The sequence below is a fragment of the Corvus moneduloides genome, chromosome 7 (assembly GCF_009650955.1).
Source record: "Corvus moneduloides isolate bCorMon1 chromosome 7, bCorMon1.pri, whole genome shotgun sequence".
Classification (NCBI taxonomy): domain Eukaryota; kingdom Metazoa; phylum Chordata; class Aves; order Passeriformes; family Corvidae; genus Corvus; species Corvus moneduloides.
Window position 1 is genome coordinate 36,652,541 of NC_045482.1, and position 20,228 is coordinate 36,672,768.

Below are 20,228 nucleotides of genomic sequence, written 5' to 3' on the forward strand. Positions count from 1 at the left end.
TAAGAGCCCAGCCAGAAAAAGCCTCAATAGAGCTCCTTCTCCTCCCTGTCTCTGAGCCTCCCTACCCTCACCCAGTGGAAAGACCCCAAATTACTGTGCTGGGATTTAAATCAAGGCTTTTACACCCTGCCTGCAGTGTCCCAGCTACACACACAGAAATTAATTGATAAGAAGGGGGGAAAAACCCCCAAAATTTAAAACATTTCAAACAGCATAGCATGAACCCACTATCAAATATGCACTCTGTCCTGAGACAGAGTCAAAACACACAACACTCTCTTTTCTCTTGACCTTGCAAAATCTTGCCATAGCCATTACAAGCTCCAGCCAATTTTTTTCTTTTTTCTTTTTTTTTTTTTTTCTGTAGAAATGGAATTTACAGATTACAAAAATGGTTTGCTCAAGTCATCACCATCCCTTTGAACTCTGAGGCCATTTGAATTTGATCCTGACCAGGCTGACCATAAACCATTCTGTCTGGATAATAAGAGGAAATGGAACAGTTTGTCTTGAGGAACCTTATAATAAACTGGAGCTCAGTAGTTATGAATTAAAACTAAAACAGCTAAAAAAAAAAAAAAATTATCATATGTATCCGTGTGTGTGTGCTTTACATATGTGTACATACACTCACATAAATACACACTCCACCTGATGCCAACAGAAGTGAATGAGTGAAGAGCACTGGCAATGTTAAAATTATTTTTTAAATTAACAAACTTCATCTACTTGTTCATGATATTTTTATCCTGTTAATAAAATATTGCTCATTTAGATGAGCTTGATAAATAAAACCCTCTAAATCTTCTGTTCACAATTCACTATAATCTATGAACAAACTCTGTGCAGTAGTCACAAATAATAAAGCTCCAAAGTATATTTTATTTGGATTTTAAAGTTTTGCAATGTATTTTTCACAAAATCATTGAAGAGTGCATCTTTCCTCCCAAACAAGAAATATGGAGTCAGGTCCATTAAAGCACCCAAAAATCTGAGTTTGGGGATAGATTCAGATGCCTAAGCCTAAACTTTGGTCCTTGGATGCAGAGGTGGCTTCTCAACACAGCTTTAGCAAGATGAAGTTGTGAATTCAGAGGCAGAGAGTTTGAAAAATTGGGTATGATCTGGTTTAAGGGCTCAGGGCTGTGCACTGAGTGCCTGAAGGATGAGTAGAACTGGGCTAGGACTCTTTCAGTCAGTATTTCCCATCTTGTTTACCTGCAGACAGATCATTTTTCAGCAGAATGACGATTTCAGCCTTTTGGAAGCTTTGATTTTTTCATATGTACGTGCTGTACGAGGAGCTGGGCAGAGATTGTGGCCCCTTGGTGGCCAAATCCCTAAATTCAGTGATATTTCAGCCAGCCATGGCTAACAGGACAAATTTCAACCTTTTGAGACAGTTAAGGTTAAAAGGAGTCCTGAGGACAAGAGCTGGGAGAAACCAGGTGGAGCCAAGTGAGCAAAGTTAAACCCTTCAGCTCCTGCAGGGCTAATTGTGAAAAATGTCGAGTGGCATCATTTGCCAAAGAGAGATTTTTAAGCCTTTCCAGCTCTCCAACTTGCTGCACATCAGAGGAAATTAAAAGCAAATAAAAAACAACCACCAAAACTGTGTGTGTCCCAAAGCAGAGAGCCAGAGTCCACCAAAAACAGTGATCCATCAAAGGAGACGACTGCTAACCAAAGGCACAGTCAGAGGCTCCCAGGCAGCTCTCAGCCCACTGCTGTTTCCCAGATTTCCCAGTAACCACAGAGTTCCTGGAGCTTGGGTACAGCACACAGAAATGCCCAGTGGCTGCACAGCACATTGTAAAACATCTTGGTTTAGTCCCTGCTTGGAGGTGATGATGAGAATAGAAGAACTGAGTCACTGAAGCCTAGAGAGAAGAGCTGGAACAACCAAAAACTTGGGTGATTTGGGGTTGGTTTTCTTTCTTCTGCAAGAAATAACCTGATTTTTCTCTGCTGTCATTCATTGCCCAGCGTCATTCAAGCCCTGCATACATGTGACCACGAGTTTATGAATGAAAAAATATCTGAATCCGAAGGATTGCACAAAATTAACAGATGATCAATGTCTGAAAATTTGGGCAGGGTGTGCATTATTCATTAATTGCCTTTTTATTTGATTATTCACCAAGAACTATTAATTATTTCCCTCTTTAAAAAAGCTTCAATGATCTAATCAAGAAGAGAGGGGGTAAATATCATATGTCCTAGGAGACCAATAGTGTACACTAAAAACCAAGGTTGAATTGGAAATAGTCAAAATGGAAAACAAGTGAACACCTACAGCTACTGCTTGTGAAGCATCTAAAAATATCTGGGCATTCACAGAAATCAGGAATGGTTCCCAAATATAAAAAGTGTTTACCAGAAAATGGTGCATAATGAGAAATTTAACCAGCTTTAATTCAGCAGTGATCCAAGGAGTTCTCTGATTCAGAAAATGGCAATTTGAGCAAAGAGATGTTTGAAGACTGAGCAAGACTATTTTGACAAGGAGTATCAGGAAAGGAGCAGAATTTAGTATAAACTTAATCTTAGAATTTCAGAAATCTCAGCTGTCCTGAGTCCTGGGTTTCTGGGAATGAGACAAGGGGAGAGATGCGTTTCTGATAGAGGGAAAAGGTGGTTTCTGAGGCATCCAGAAGCTGATTCTAATCCTCACTTTAATTAAAAGGGAGCAAGTTCTTCACACTGCATCTGCTAGGCTTCCCTGGCACGACCAGCTGCTCCTCCTTCCGACTTCCATCAGCACAAGGATTCTCCCAGTGCCAAGAGGAGACCAAGGGGGAGGGCGAGAGGCAGGGAAAGGACTGTTTTCATTCCAAACTGAAGCTTTTTATAAACTTCAAATATTGCAACTTTTTCCTTCAGCTCCTCAGAAACAATCTCACTCCGAGCGTCTGCACATAACCACAATTCACAGCATTCCATAAAACCTCATTTCCAGACCTCTAAACAGGGTTGGCTTTTTTTTTTTTAAGTTAACAGAACTAAGCCTAACGTGTCTAACGATACAAGATCTCATGAAAAACCAATACTGTTGCAACACACGATTTGAATTTTCTTGCAGACAATACTTACCAGGTAGCTAACAACATTCTATGCTGGGAAATAACAACAAAACTTTTCTAAAGTTAAAAAAAAAAAATCCCAGCTATAATCTTCTATAATTCAGTACAGAAGACATTGGACCAAGGAAATTCTCCTTGGCAAACTAAGCTGTGATTAAAGGTAGTCACTGGTACTTGTGATCATTTCCTAACCTTGAGATTGAACTGTACTCCAAGCTGAGTTTTTTGGTAACCTAGTAGTTTATGGTTAGGACAAATCTTGATAGCAATCCAAAGTCTTCCTGAAACACACAAGTGGCTCACTTTCCCTAGCAGAAAATTGAATTCAGATACAAGTTTTCTGTCAGACCTCTACAGAAACAAAATGCATCGTGAAAATCTACACACGGGACTAAGATGATTGTCACACACACACACAATAGCAAAGAGGTTGCTCCATAAAAAATATTTTCTCCCCAAATTGCAGTCCACTTAATATTAAAAGATTGGCAAAGGACCATAATATTCTAGCATTTCTAGAATCAAGCATCTTTACTTTTCCAACATTTATAACTTCTTCTTAATTGGCCAGAAATCCTCTTCCTTTCACTGACAAACACTGTCACTCTTCCCTGCAAATTATCACGACAAGATACCAGCACAGGCACAGAAATCCTCTCTGTTCCTAACCACAGTGACAACGTTTCATGGAAAAGTGGAAGTATTTTACTTGCCTGCCCCTTCCCCAGCCCAAAACCACCCCAAACCAGCACTTCCTTATGGCAGCCAGATCAAAAGGATTTTTTTATCATTGATAAAATCATCGTTCTACAGGACATGGCTGATATGAAGACATGAGAGCTCCCCAACAGATTTCCCGTGGAGTCCTGATCCCTCCTTGGTGAACAAACAGGGATTGCGTTATGTTCAGTGTCTCCCTGTGCCAGGGTGATGGGGGGTGTTAGACACCGTGCCTCTGCTCAGATCTGCTGTCAGATGGACTTCCACAGGACAAGGGAAACATCTCCCATGGGAGAAGTTGGGGGAAGACCTAAAGCAGCAGAGCTGACAAGGTAAAACACGCCTTCACAATGCTTACAGAAAAACATAATTTAAGATTGCTTTAAGAATTCTATTTAATGTCACTTTATATCTAATTAATCTAACACAGTTTTGTCACTGTTTTCTATTCTCACACAAATTCCTCTTTTTGCTCCCCTATTGTCTCTTTATGTAAGCCATGTCTCCCAGGCAGGGATAGGAACATCACGTGGAGCTGCAAGAGGCAGGCCGGGTGAAATGAAGAGTCAGACTGCACACTGCATCCCACTAATTCACATTCAATTTCCCAGAGCACATTAAAGAAGAGCAGAGTCAGAGCAGGGCTCTTGGTGCCTCCCAGCAGAGGCTCTTCCCCACAGAGGGGTAATTGGCATCAGTCTCTCTCTGCTTACTCCCATATTAAAAGTAATAAATGTGTCAGAGCTTCTTCACTCACCGTGCCAAGGACAAGAGCAAAATCTAAAAGGATTTAAAGGTCTTACTTAACATCACGGTCATCTTTGTGTTTTCCTGTCCAGATGATGGAGGGAAACACGTTTTTTTTTCTGCAGGGTAGGAGATGTGATAAGTTTTTTGTGGGAGTGAATTGAGTTTGAGTTTGCAGAAGTAGCCTACAAGCAAAAAAAGAGTGTCATAATGTTCAGCCAAAAAAACCCAAACAACCCTCACCAAAAAACACACCCCAAAAAAAGCTAAACACCCACCCCCCACCAGTGTGGGAAAAAAAAATTAAAAAACAGAAAAAAATTCGTCATACAGAAAGAAACTTTCTTGAAAAGAAGCCTTGCTAAGAAATGATGTCCAGCCTCAGTGGAAAGAGGTGTCTTTTCCTCCAGAAGAATGGGAAGTTGATGTTTTCCCCCAGTTGATTTTCTCCACATGGTGACCCGGACCCTGTGGCTCAGGGAGGGAAGGCTGGTGAATAAATCTCGATGTGCTTCAAGATCCAAGCAGAGACATCAGAAGAGACACTGACCTCACACCTCAGTGACAGGAATGTAGTAAAAAGAGGGAGAGTGACTTTTTCCAGAGGCAGATAGTGACAGGTCAGGGGGATGATTTTAAACTAAAAAAGAGATTTAGATTTGGAATTAGAGAGAAGTTCTTCACTCAGAAGAGTTCTGAGGCTCTGGCACAGGTTGTCCAGAGAAGCTGTTGCTTGAAAGTGTCCAAGGCCAGGCTGGATGGATCTTGGAGCACCCTGGGATAGTGGAAGGTGTCCCTGCCCATGGCAGGGGCTGGAACGAGATGGGCTTTATGGTCCCTTCCACCCAAACCACTCTGGAATTCCATGATTTTAGGAGATGCACTTTTTTGGAGAACAACTTGCTTGACCGTTACCTGGCACTCTTGGGTCTTTTCATCCCAAATTCACAGAAGCTAAACTCCTAAAAAAGTTTTACATTTTCTGCCTGGTAAAATCTCAATACAGTTACAGCACATGCTGAAAATGAAGGACAACTTGAGCAGGACAGGGCAAACCACAGCAGCTGAGGGGTCTGAGGTGGCACCCAAGGTGGAATGTGCTGGCAGCCAGGCTGCAGTTGAGCCTCCCAGCCTCATCTTGCTTTGTCTGAATCCTGGGATGCTGCAGTTTTGCCTTTGCCAGCTGAGGAGCACCTCAGCCCTTGCTGCATCACAGCTTTTGGCTCATTCCCAGCTGGTGGCTGCTGTGATTATTCCACACGCCACGACCGGCAAACGCGAACTGTTTTACATCCCCTCTGCTTCCCCTGCCTTGTGCTAAATGCAATTTCTGGTCCCTGTGGAAGCAACAGCAACTGCCTACACAGTGAACACTGTCATGAATCAAGACCTGGGTAACAAAGAAGTCCTCACCTCTCCTGAACCACTCTCAAACCAGGTATAAGGTACCAGTATAAAGCATCGACACAAAAATCTCCGTGACAAAAGAAACTTCCCACACAGCACCTCTTTCTGTGGGCCCAGCTCCCCACTGACTCCCCTGCCCAAGAGAGCACCGTGCCCCAAGCACCAGCCCCTAATTTCTGGCTGCACAGAATTCCTTCCCAGATGCACATATCAAACCTCTCCAGAACAGCCCCTGCCAGTGCATGGCTCTGTATCTAACCCCTCTCCAACCCTTTCATTTCTGCAGAATGATGAATGTACAGAAGATGCCGAATTTCCCCTTTGGTTTAACAACCCTACCCCTGCCTGTTGCTGCAGTGCTGGAAGAGCTGATGTGCTCCATCCCTGCAGTGTGCTCCTGTTAGCCAGAGAAATAACAATAATTTACACCCAACTCACACACTTTTTCGGTATTTCTGCGAGCAATCCAGAGGCGACAGGAACAAATTGATGGAGACAGAAATGGGAGAATCCCACCCTGTCAGAAGATGAATGAGCTGAGCTTGCATGATGTGAACCATGGCTGACAGAAGCGAGGGGGAATCAAAGAGTGAGCAACTTTTGACAACACACGCTTCACAGCTCTGACCACTGAGGATCTACATGATTATCTCCAGACAAAATAACTGTGAGTAAAAGGCTTACATACACTTAAATTAAACACAGCAGGGTTTTAGTAATCTCTGTTTGCATTTTACTTTCTGTTAAGAAGGAAATTGCTTGGACTGGGAACATTTCATTTAATGGCATTTTTAGTTACCTTTTGTACTTCTAATGCCATAGTCTAAATTCACCCCAAATTACCCAGGAAGGCAAAAGAAACTTTTGTCCTTTATTTTTAATTGCCGTAGCTTCCTTACCAATTTTACTAAATTAAATGTGTTTTAAAACATCACCGTATTTGAAACCTAATTATCCCAATCTCTGAATGAAGAATAGCTAACAATACAAACCCCATTTATGTAATTTATTTTGCAAAGGAAAATAAATGGAATGCAGTTGCAGTAATGATATACATGTTTGCAATTCCACCCTGCTTTCTTCTCTTCCCCACAACAACTTAGGAAAGCTGCATCTCTTTTTTTTTTTTTTTTTAAACAGATGCTTTAAAAGCATCTCTGCTGTGGCATTTGTTGTATCTGTAGAATGAGGGAAACTCTGCATAATGTCATGTTCTCTCTAAGTGGCATGAAGGGCTTTTGTTTTGTGTGGTGGGTTGGTTTTTTGTTGGGTTTTTTTTTTTCTGTTGTAGCTGGTCATGAATGAGGATTATGGCCTGTCGCCCACAATAAGTCATGAATGAAGATCATGGCTGGTAATTGTGATGTGTAAAATAAAAAGAGTGGGAGATGCAGGGCTGAGATGCTCTGGGTGTTCAATCATTATTCAACGCTCCCCAGCCAAGTGGAGCTTAATCTTTTCAGACCACCTAGTCTTGAGAACTTAAATTTGGGTTTTGTTGGATAAGCCACCATTTACTCACTGCATTTATCAATTACTTGCTGACTTCCCATTACTTCCAGCTGTATTAAGCTCTATCCCAGAGGAGAAAATTGCTCCCAACTGATGATCCCAGTGGTTAAAAGCAGGAACACAAGCAATCCTCACCCAAACAAATAAAACATGGAGAAAAGCATTATTAGAAGACTTCACTACTAGAGCAAGCAAAGAAAACTACTGGCATTTTGCACAGCAATCTTTCTCATCAGTCAAGAGAGTTTTGATCAAATTTTCTTTTAGGCTCATAAAAAAATTCTCAGGATTTAATACAAAAAATAAAGGGCTATTTAAAAAAAAAAGTAGTGATTTATAAAGGCAGTATAAATACCGTGAATTCAGTTCATATTTCCACTGCTTTGCTAGGAAGATGCCTTCAAGCTCAGTAGCCTGCTCGCTGTGAGTAAACACTGGGACATATGTGGTCAAACAATCCAAAATACTTGCTGAAGATTACTTTTACAAACAAGCCTGGGAAATTTGCTTTGCTGTTTTCTGTTGGGTCGTGTTATTTGCTCTCGGCGAGTGTTCAGATGGGCCCTGACTGGTTTATTCGGACAAATATTTGCAAGACCTTTTAAGTTTGGCCTAAACGTTTATTTGTTCAAAAAAAATCATATGAGGAAGGACTTTGTTATTCTTCATTCACTTGCCAGCCTTGTTATTGCTCATTTTTAAAGCAGTCAAACATCCAGTAAGAGAATGGAGACAATGCCCATGTGATTCTGATGACAAACTGTGTATTATAAACAATGACTGTAAAAACGATCAGTGCTTGAATGAGGCCAACACTTGTTTGCATAAACCATCCAGTAAATATTTAGAAATAACAAATACTTTCCTAGAAATCAGAATTGCTGTGTGAGCAAATCGCCAGCAAGAAAGAACACAAAACTTGTGTAATGTTTTGTTTGCCATGAAAAAATTGTACCACTTGTGTGCCTCAATATTTCAAACAGAAAAACTGAACTCAAGCATTTCCTTATATCCCTTCCAGCACAAGTGGTTATTAGCAGCACTTCTAGCTAAGGATACTCCTTGGGATTCTTTAAAAGATACTTCTTAAATTAGGTAAATCACACAGCTATTGAGACTTGCTCTTGGGAAGCCCGAAATTCAAATTTTTGTCGTGTTTTCGGGTTTTTTCTTTTCTTTTTCAAATGTGTTTCCTTCCTTGTGCACATGTGCTACTCCTGCTACTTGCTCATATTTCTACATCAATTTTATCCTAGAAAAATCTTTAAACATCAATTTTAAAATTTAATTTTATTATTTCTAGGGGAAAGAAATAGCATTAAAATATTTAACACGTGGCCAGTGGATAGAAGGAAAATAAACACATCAGCTGAGGTATTCCAGCTTTCTTGGTGTCCCTTTATAGTCTCAAAAAGGGCAAAAGTATCAACATCTACTTCATGAAACATAATAATGGTGACCAAAGTGTAACTTTAAAATGAGTTTGCCCATTAGCTGGGAAGCATTTATTTATGCAGTGCTGAGAAGAGCTGGAGCTGAAAATATCCTTTCAGGTTCACAGACATTAAAGCACATTATTAGGAGCTGCGGCACACCAACACACAGGTATCACCCAATTTCATTACTACCTGGTTAATTAACCTGCTTAAAGTGTGAAAGCTGGCACCTTGTCATTACAATCCATGGGAATAACTAAAGAGAAGCCATGAAATAATTTGTTTCTCAATTAAAAACCCTGAAAGAAGAGGTTTTGTCTCATTATTCCTCTTTCCTGTTATCACCTACGCAAAGCCAAGAAGATTTTGTAAAACTTAAATGCCTAAAAAAAAAATACTCTCTGTAACCTCTCAGGAAACACTTCACAGATCTTTAATAAAATGTGGTGTTATCCAACACCAATAAGCAAGCCAAGGAGTTTTCAGGGAAAACGCGTTCAGGAGACAGCAGGAATGTGAATATGAGTCCTTTAATTTAATAGGATTTACTTGCTATTCTTTTTTAGTGTATCTAGAGGTCAGAGAGATGAAAAAGACACACTTGAGTTATCAATCAAGAATAAATTCCAGGATAAATAGGGACCTTGTTTTCTATTAACAAATAGCATGCAAATAAGTAATATTTGTTTATAACTGTAGTCATTTAGGATTAACAATTTATGGAAAAATGAACCTCAGTTTCAGAAGAAAGTTGTTATGAGAATGGCTTATTAATTTTCATTAGTTTTGCCATATTTGCCACTTTGGGAAATGTTCATCTTAATTTAGAGATAAAGGAGCAGGTTCAGGAAAGGTTTAAACACCTAAATATCACGTGAGGTGTTCGAGTCTGAAGTTTGGGTTCTCAGAATGACTTCTCAAAAAAATCCACTATTAAACAGCAAAAGAGTCGCTGGGCTGCTCTGCATCCAGTGTGGCTAAGTTGAAAAAAAAAATATATATATGGAAAATGAGATGCTGAGGGCATTAGGGATTCCAAGCAGCAAGTCACACCCCCGGGGGGATTGGGATGTGAAATTCTCTGTAGATATCCACACCACCGACAGCAGGATGGGCAAGGGTGTTCCCCTGAGCAGCAGATGGGCATTAATGAGATAAACTGGGAGAGCAGTTCTCAAGATTAAACTTGTGGCACTAGGAGGAAACGAGAGAAAAAAGTAAGAAATCTGAGGCGGTTTTCTTTTTTTAATAAGAGATGTGGAAGGAATGAGGATCCTGAAGAAGAGGGGAGGGTGGCGATTATGGGCATCAGAAGGGAAAATTTAAAGCTGTAATTGAAAGCATTAGATGCAGGTTTAGGAAAAAAAGAGTTGTCCCAAACTGAGATACATTGAGAAATAACAGCAAATGGTCTTGGGAATTGTCTGGTTTTGTGGGAAAGAAAAAAAGGAAAGAAATAAAAGATAATCCTCCCACTACAGATTTTCCTTTCTTGTTAGTGTCAGTAGGTTTAATTTTTGAGAAGAAACTTGGGAATGGGCTGAGTGTAGTACCTTCCTGAGGCAAGATCCCTCCTTTCTTGTTTTGCTCCCTCCATCCCTGCAGACTCAGATGCTGCCCCACTGAGAGCTCCAGGCTGGCACGAGGACCCTCCCAACCCTGGCATCCCACTGGAAACATCCCTGCCTGGCTCCAGTCCTGCCACTTCGTTGTAACCTCAGAGTAAAAGCTGAAAGCAAAGAGCAGAGGCAGAGCAGTTTCCTGATACTTGTTCCTAAAAAAAAAAAATCAGATGCTCTCCCGTGATTGGAAACCAAGAAAGAAAAAAGGAGAAGAGGAAATGAGGGAAATGAAAATTTGCCGACCTCTTCAGATTTTTGTTACTGGTTTGGTTTTAGTGTCACCAGTGGTGACAGGTGACACATGACTTCCCAAAAAATCTAAAAAAACCATCCTGTTTGTGTTTGTTTCGATTGCTGTCATGATTTATGGCAGGGTACCACAAATCCCCCCTGCCCCACAGGCCTTTGGTCTAAATTTAAAGTCCAATCTGACACTGGGCTGCTTGAACATCTTTATGTAGTCTGAGTTTAGGCAGGGAATAAAGGAGATGTAATGTGAAAACTATGGCAGAACTGGTTAAAAATGTGTTGTCTGGGTTTTTTTGGTTCCTATTCATATCAGAACTATTCTATGGCAATAGGTTTGTTTTTCCTTGAAAGCCTCTTATTTCACTGAAAATCAACACACATGAAAACTAAAATATTTCCCCTTTTCTTGTCTTTCCTGATGGGGAGAAAGCTTCCCCAAAGGGCAGAGATGTGCCCAACGAGCACAGGCTCCCAGGCAGCACCTTGGTTCACCTGCCTGCAGACAGAGACTCCCAGCCACCAAAAATGAAATATTTTAACTGGTTTTGTCAGTGCAAAGAGGATCTGTTTTGTTTCCAGAAAGTAAAAACTGACTGCAAGGTTTTGGCTTTGCAAAGCAAGAGAAGAAATACAGATCGTGTGTTGGAAGGGAACTCAAAAACCATCCAGTTCCAACTCCCCTTCTGTGGGAAGAAGGGTTTCTTTACTTGTTCTTTCTGGATTAACGCTCCAAATAAAGAATGAGACAAAAAAAGGTAGAGAAGAAACCAATACATGCCACGATTTCACCTCTGCTCCTACACACTAATGCACACACGTGCACACACACACATCCATCATGGATGAACTTTGAAGTTTTTTGCTCCTGAAAACCAGCTTTAGATGATCTTAATTTATTTATTTATTAGTACTACTGTTCAATTTATATTTTGGCTTGCTATTTATTATGCAAAATAACATGCTCATATTTTATTCAGCAGAGCATTTGATTAGTGTAAAGCTTTATTTGCTGGCCTGCATAACAGCGTTTTGTCTCGTCTGCAGGCAGCGTAAGATATCCCAGATCGTTCATAATTCCGACTGACTCCAAAAGGGAAAACTGCTAAAAGGCTGAAACTCTTTCTCAGCACGTAGATGGCAGCAGGGCCTTTGGTTGTACCAAGTTACAAGTTAATTTTGTCTTTGATGGAGTGACTTGCTACTTTTAACAGTAAATTAACTTTTTTTTCCCACAGGATATTGTCAGTTGCTGAAGGTATCTCAGGATCCTGTGAAAAAAATACTCTTCTCTTTAGTGTACAGTCTCTGAAGTCTCCTGGCCAGCACTTCCATATTCAGAGTCTGTTTCTGTTTTTAAGAGTGATCTGCAATCTTTTAAGATCTTTTTCATCTAAATCTATGGCATTTTATTAGTTTTCAGGTATTTGATAGATGTTCTATTGTATTAAGATGAATATAAAACATTTTAAGATTTGTCTGCATTAAAGGTAGACAAAAAAAATACATTAAATAAATGTTTCTGATGTGCTCCAACCCAAGTAACCAAGGAAGACCAGATGACTTCAAAAGCTGCCTTTAGTTATCTGTATAAAGATAATTCAAATCATTTTCATTTAAAATATATTAAAAGAAAAAAAAAGCTACACTGCAGGATACAGAATAGATGATAACCAATAAAATAGGAAAACAACCTAGGAAGGCCAGTCCAGGAAGCCACAAGTGTATAAACTCAATGTATTTACTTTAAATAACAAATTACGAGCCTGATTCACAATTATTGACTCCAGCACATGTAGGGAGAAAAAACAGTTTGAACATTTTAAGGGGGAAAGGTCCAGACTGGTTTTCCCTGATAAAGGACCCTGAATGAGGAAAACTTCTTGTCTTCCACACTACAACCAAGATCCTCCTTAGGGCAACATTGTGTGTAGCCCCCAGCGGGGTGGGGACAGCAATGCTCCCAAAAAGAGGGGGAAATTTGCTTTTTTCCCCCAAAAAGATTTTTCTGTGAAGAAACACAGCATAGAAGGACCCCAGAGGGAACCTGAGAGAAATACACCTCTATGTAAAAATACTTTCTAAAGGAGAGAAAAAAGAGAAAAAAAATAAAAACACCAACCAAACACCAAATACGAATTAAAAAATCTTCTTCTCAGGGCAAGGGAAAGCTGTCTCAGCAGCATCACTTTTAAAATGGATAAAAGCCCTTCTCAGAGCTGAAGATAAATCAGTGGCACCAGCTTTAACAAAGAGAGAAACCTTACTTAGGGCTAAGAGACAGCAGGAGTGGTAGGAGTACCAGCTGGAACAGAGATGCACATCAAAGAAATTAAAGCCCTTTGGCTGAAGAAATTACATGGATACTATAAACTAATAACTTTAAATATTAAAAAACCCTTTTCAGGCTACAGCAAAGACACACGTTACAAGCAGCCAGCCCAAGGTTAGCAAGCACTGAGTGAGCACAGCCCCTCAGAACCAGAGACCTTCACCTTGATGCCTCCCAGGTAACAAAGTGAATTGTTTAATCCCTACTGGTTAAAGACACAGCTTGCTATGCTGGTTTACTTTTTTTCCCCACTCTCCCCATGCTTTTTAGTCTCTGTTAAAATACATTTGTTAATCATAGAGCAAAGTTGCACAAAATGTTCTGTCTCAGAACAAGGAGTTACACACAGCCTGTGTTTCGCTCTGCGCTGAAGCAACAGCTTGCTTTTCAGCATGACTCTGGCTTTTCCCTTGCCCTAGACGTTAGGCTTTAGAGAGTTAAATTTAAGGTCTAATTTTCTTTACCAGCAGAATGTATCTCATTTGCTATCAGTGCATGCAGGAGACTTTTTGTCAACATGGTAATTCAAGGAGAAAGTCAGGCTCTCTTTGTTACCAGATTTACAATGGTTTCTTGAAAAGACAGCTTGTGTATACCTCCTGCCTCACTAGAATACTTGCTTGCTTGGCTCCTAACAATGGCTCATTAAATTCAGTCAAACTAGTATGAAACTTACCTTCAAGCAGTTTCACTTGCTGAACCCCATTCTCAAAGGATTTTCTAATCTGCAATTTCTATTTTAGACTTTGAGTAGGAAATTGGAGAGAAAAGAGCACAGAGCACTTTCTGCAGAAACACCCAAACAAAACAATACTTGATGATACCATTTCAGAGGCAGAATAGATTTGTGTCACTCCTGTTTCGAAGGCAATCACGCTCACAGCATTTATTCTTAAAGCAGGAGCATTCCCTGATCACTTTGGCTGTAATTAATCTCATATTGGAAGAGAAACTAAGGCTTTTAGCAAACTTTCTTTTTTTTTTCCCCCTAAAATCTGTTACTTGGCCGGTCTGCACAAGAAGGTCCAAACCATACAGAGCTCATTACTGGCTGAACTTTTCACTTACACTTCTCACGACAACCCCCCAAAAAGCTGAGATTTAGCTGGACAACCAGCAGCACAAGAACAGAATCTTCCCCTTCCTGCCACAAGTAAGAATAATTCAAATTGGAAAAGCTTTATAGGAATCTCGTGATACACCATTTCCTCACTCCTTTTGTTATAGAGTATCTTCTTCAGCACTGAGGTTGCGGCCAAACCTCATATATTTCATATGAGTAGTTAAAGAAGGGAAAAGTCACAAACGAAATCCCCCAAAAAAGATCATAGAATCATAGAATATGCTGAGTTGGAAGGGATCCACAAGGATCATCGAGTCCAACTCTTTGACCCTGCACAGGACACCCCAAGAATTCCACCATATGCCTGAGAGCATTGTCCTAGCGCTTCTTGAGTTCTGACAGACTTGGTGAAGATGCTGGGGTTTGGTGTCTTAAATAATTATACATAAGAAAATATGAGTGTGAATATACTTATTTATTTCTGGTTTTGGGAGGGGATGTTCATGTTTCAGTAACCTTTTATTGCCTGACACAGTAAGTGATGAGGAATCTGTAGGTGATCAGACAGTCCAACTAAGGCATCGAGGACGTTGTCCTTCCCATTCCCTTTGTTTTACTCCCACCCCAGGATTTCACATGCAAAGCTCAGCACAGAAATGTCCTTGCACATTTAAACCCTTCCACATAACCCCACTGCCCATCCTTGTCCTGCCACCACTTCCCAATCCTGGGAAGTGCTCTAATAGGGGGTTTGTATCCCATGGGCAGCTCAGACCACACGTGCAGTACAGCAGAAGTGCCATCTGGAAGTAATTCCCCGTTATTACTTCTTATCAGGACTGCTGAGGGGTTTTTATTTATCAAGTATAAATGAATCATAGGGCAAACCGATGTCTGCTCATTAAACTATGAAAACTTATTAGGCTATCCTTTTACTGCTCAAAATAGAAGCCTAATAGAAGTAGGCTCGATCATGCTAACCTACAGCATGAATGTGACATGCAAAGGAAGAAATAGAGTGAAATCTGTCTCAGTTATGCCAGGAAATTACATATTCTTCTTAAAGTAAAATAAACACTTGACAAAGCTGTTAATCATCCCTAGTGGAAAGGATTTACAGATTCAATATTAAGATGATGAGCTTCCCACTGGTCTTAGGAGCACTATAGTCAAATGAATCAATTTTCCTCTGAAATCATTTAGATAAAAATTACATTCACATTGAAGAATATGAATGGTTTGAATGCTAAGATGTCACTTTAAAAATGTGTCGTCCCTCCAGTGAGCTCCTATTAGTCCTCAGTTAATATTTAGTATATTTTGAATGAAAAAATCAAAGCTGCTATCTTATATGTAAATTGTGTATCTGTAAAGTACCATACAAGCTCACGTACTTTTTTCCCTTACAGAAACAGTGTTGCATAAACACACATAGTCTGCAGAGCCTGAATTAAAAAAATATACACGGAAGATTGATTTTTAAATATCACTCGTACCCAGACATTTCACATCAAACCACACTAAAGATCTGCTTCAGAAAAATAAATCTGCACATTAAATAGCAGAAGAATAAAGAATATGTATTTATCTTGATTAAGATGATTTCATAAAAGCTCTCAACAATTAAGGGGTTTGGGTTTTTTTTTTTCAGTAATTTGAAACAATGCCTTGTTGAGAGCATATTTGAAAATTTACCTGCAGTTAAAGAGTATCTGGGGACTCCACTTAAAAAAAAAAAGCAAGCAAATTTTAGAAGTTACCCATTCAAAGAGAGAGGGAGAGAGAGAGGAAAAGAAAGAACGAGGCAGGGAGATTATAGAATTTAATGATTAAGAATGTGTGCAGTGCAGTATAAGTACATTTGTTTCCTTGGAAACAAACTAGTACTGTTGCACCGGAGAAATTTGTAAGCATTAAAAAATTCTGTAATCAGGCCCCAGGAGAACATATTAAATTTTTTAAAAGGGATAAATATTTGACATTCCTGGCCGTTTCCTGACTGTACTTGTTGATGAGGCCTGCTGTCAATGGGTGGTGTTCCTGACGTGGGGAAAATGGATCCAACACGTGAACCTCCACAGCCAAAACCTCTCTTTTAACTGGTTAATCCATCCAGCAGGATCAACAACTCCGAATCCACAGGCAGATTTAGATCTTTTAAGTAGTGGGTAGATGGCAAATGCAGCTAAATGCAAGTAAAGGTGGACTACCAAACCTGCAATAAAGGTTCAACAGGGGAATTATTAAGAAGAGGGCCTTAAACCTCTGCCTAAGTCACCCTTACTTGCAGAAAGCAGCAGGATGGCTCCCAGGGAGAAGACAGGACAATAATGATCCCATTTATGCCAGGTAAACATTGCACCTATTGGACTTCTGGACTTTGATTGATTCAAATAAAACAACAGGCTCAAAACTCTTGAACCTTCCCTTGTCTCACAACCAAACTCAACACAGTTTTTTCCAGCTGCACGGGAAGGCTTATTTTACTTCAGTTTTGTTAACAAGAAACAGAACCAGAGGAGCAAAGAAATCAAAAGAAATTCAATTTACAAGGTGGAGAAAAAATATCCAGAACACCACAAGAAATAGTACCTAAAGAGGCTCCGAAAGAGCCAGAGAGGGACTTTGGACAAGGGCATGGAATGACAGGACAAGGGAGAAAGGCTTCACACTGATGCAAGGCAGGACTAGATTAGATCTAGGGAGAAATCCTTCCCTGTGAGGGTGGGCAGGCCCTGGCACAGGGTGCCCAGAGAAGCTGTGGCTGCCCCTGGATCCCTGGAAGTGTCCAAGGCCAGGTTGGATGGGGCTTGGAGCACCCTGGAACAGTGGAAGATGTCTCTGCACATGGCAGAGGGGTGGAATGGGGTGGTCTTAAAAGTCCCAACCCAAACCATTCCATGATTTTATGAGCTATTACTTTGATGCAATGTCCGTTTGCAAATGGAAATGACACCAGTAAGTCAGAAGAACTTCAGTTCTGGTTGGGTGACTATAAATCTCTATTTTTCTGTTCAGTTACTGTGTGGTGACCTCACCCAGGCTGTAGCTCTATGGCAGTAATGCCATTCACCCTGGAATTCCATATAGATTTATCTGGAAGCAATGCCATTCACCCTGGAATTCCATACAGACTTACCTGTCGCAGGTTTCCAAACCAATACTCTGTCTTGTAATGAAGGTACATAGGGAAAGGTGAGACTGTTTGGTCATTATAAAGCAAACTTGTTTCCTACCAGCAAAGAAACAGGAATGTATTCAATCAGGATTAAAATTATTAATGCAATGAGCCCATTTCAGTTTCTCCCTGTTACACATGAGATGTAAGATGTGGAGGACGAGGTTTTATCGTTATGAGGCAATAATAGTTGCCAAAACGATCCCTGAGTTTTCCTGAATGGAAAAACAAGCCATGGGAAGTTACAGGGAAAGAAAGTGGTAAAAGTAATTCTAGGTACAGGTTTTTCCATATAAGTATAAACCCCGAAATTAGTTTCCAGGAGCAATCTTAAATGTGGAAGTGGAAGCTCACACTTTTATAAAGAATTAGAGGAATATAAAAAGAAAGGTCCCCTTATCCTTCACTTCATCAAAAAAAATCTGAGCTACTTCTTTAACCTCATCACTCAAAGTCAAGGGATTAAGACTCCATCTTTCACAAAATTAGAAAAGAGATTCCTTCTGCCTGCCTGGATGCTGAACCCAGGGCAGCGAATCTGATGACGTTTGAAACCGGTTTGAAGAAAAAGATGCAGAGCTCCAAAAAAATGTCTTCTATTGAATGAAATGCAAAATTCCAAATGGGAAGAGCTGGATGCTGCGGGGAGGCATTGCCAGTGCTGGAATTTGCAAAATTCCAGACTGCAGGCTGTGGTAGACACTGGGATCCTCTTTGATTCCAGTGATATTTTCCTTATTTCAACATATTGCATTCATTTCTTTTGACTCACTGGTTCTCTGCTGCTCTTCAGTATTTCAGAGTGTTTCTAAAGAGCCCGAGCAGAAAACAAAATGATTTGACACTTTAATATGTTACTTTGTAACTATATAATATTTAACACTGAAATACTTCTACCAATTCAATTTTAAATTGTTAAACCCACCTCTTACCAAAAAGAGAAGCTACGAGGAGTATTTGTGTCTCATAGATAGAAAAAATCAAGTTGCAAGAGAAAATCAATTTGTGGCCTACTTTCCTTCCAAAATAAATACTTGAAGTCAATAAATGCTACGGAAGACCAAGGCAAACTTCACCTACACGTGTCTGGGTTTGGCCTGGTTCATTTTGTCAGGGAATCACAGGATAATTTACCTTGGGAGGCGCATCTAGAGCCAGGTGGTCCAACACCCACTCCATAAAGGGCCAATCTTAGAGCTAGAGAATATTGCCCAAGGCCTCCTCAGCTGGAACACCTCTAAAGATAATTTTCCGAAGATTCCCACTGGGCCCCTCTTCCACCACTTGACCAGCTTCAAAGAGAGAAATTTCAAGCTTGATAAAAAATAACAGCCTTTTTTTTAATTTTATTTGTCTGCTTTCAGATCCTCAGGCTGATACTTTGATGGGATAGAGAAGAAAGTTCAAATGGACATTCTGGCCTTTCCTGTAGCTAATAATGGAAAACAAAGCCCTTTTCTCAGCTATCTCAGCTCCTAACACGACTCTGCCCTCAGTGTGGATACAAATCAGCTCAAAAAATCTCTGTTCTTTTATTTATAGGGAGTTTGAGAGGAAAAAATCCTATCCAGAAACAAATCGTGTTTCCCAAATTACACACCTGGCCTTCAGGCTTGGCTTGGGACTAACCCATCCACTCTTGGGGAATCTTAATGAGTTCTTCCTCTACTTCTGTCTGCTAAAACAAGACTTTTAGGAAAGGTAAATTTCCCACCAGGCAATAAAACATCCCACAAAACATAGCACAGTGTATTTCATGCAGAAATTAGGGACTTACATAGCTTTCCATACCCAAAATTCCCCTTGATATCAATATTTGTTGTTATTAGATAAAGTCACATCAATAATTTTGACCTTTTGATGGTATTTTTGTTTTACCAGTTTTATGCAGACCGGCACTTTTTCCTTTCAAACTTTCTCCCACCCATCCTGTATGCCACTTTTCCCAAAATTCCTTATTCTCAGGGTAAATTTGAGACTGGAACCTCTGACTCCTGTGCACTGTGATTATCTATGGGAAAAGTAAAACTGAGCCAGCTCTAGGGAGAGCTTTTCCTTTGGATCTCTGCAGGGACCCAAGGGCATTGCTCCTTTGATACTATTTTTTTAGGAATCCTCAAGTCCGTCTGTGTGCAGTGGAAAGTTTATTGTGATATGACCATGTGGTAATAATATATCAAAGTCCAGCATTAAAATATTTCTAAAACATGAAAAATGGGCTGCTCATAATGTTAAAGAAGGACAAGCAAATTTGCTGACAATGTGGGTAATTTCCTGAAATCAGAGTTCATCTTGTAGGAAAGTCATGTTCTGTGGACAACAGAAACAAGCAGAGCATAAATCACTCACTCGCACACACTATCTCCTCTGTCCTGATAATCACATGGGTTTGGGATCACAGCAGAGCACACTATGCCTTAGAAGAATAATAAGGGCCTCTTTCAATATCCATGGAAAACAATGGAAAGGCTCCTGTTGACATGGACTTCAAGGGATGAGTATTTCATCTGGCTGTAACACCACAAAGGTCTTAAAACAAGACCTGCAGTGAGATTTGTGTCAAAAAACCCCATACTGAAACTAGGTATGAAAGTGTACTTTTAATCTATACAATGAATACACACGCGTAAGAAAGTCATTAAGCACAAATAAAGGTGGATTTTTCCATTTTTCACACCTGGCAAATGGATTGTGGAAAGTTTCTCCTAATTTAATCAACAGTCTTAAATGTATGATCAAATATTCTGATTTTTCAAAAAAATCTGTATATTGGTTTAACTGTTGGAGCATAAGCAGTCCCAATGACTTTGAGAACACACATATTAAAACTTAAATGACCACACTTGCATTCTAAATATATGAATATTTTATAAATCACTGTG

The 20,228-nt window shown here is 40.0% G+C and overlaps 2 long non-coding RNA genes across 2 annotated transcripts in view; one reads left to right on the forward strand and one right to left on the reverse strand.

Moving 5' to 3' along the window:
- Window positions 1-20,228, reverse strand: part of LOC116446810 — a 242,120-nt gene that overhangs the window by 79,363 nt on the left and 142,529 nt on the right. The window lies entirely within an intron of this gene.
- LOC116446811 lies at window positions 6,286-20,169 on the forward strand. Its single transcript, XR_004241385.1, has 3 exons — window positions 6,286-6,624; window positions 13,181-13,283; window positions 18,711-20,169. It is a non-coding gene; the product is annotated as an uncharacterized LOC116446811 (long non-coding RNA).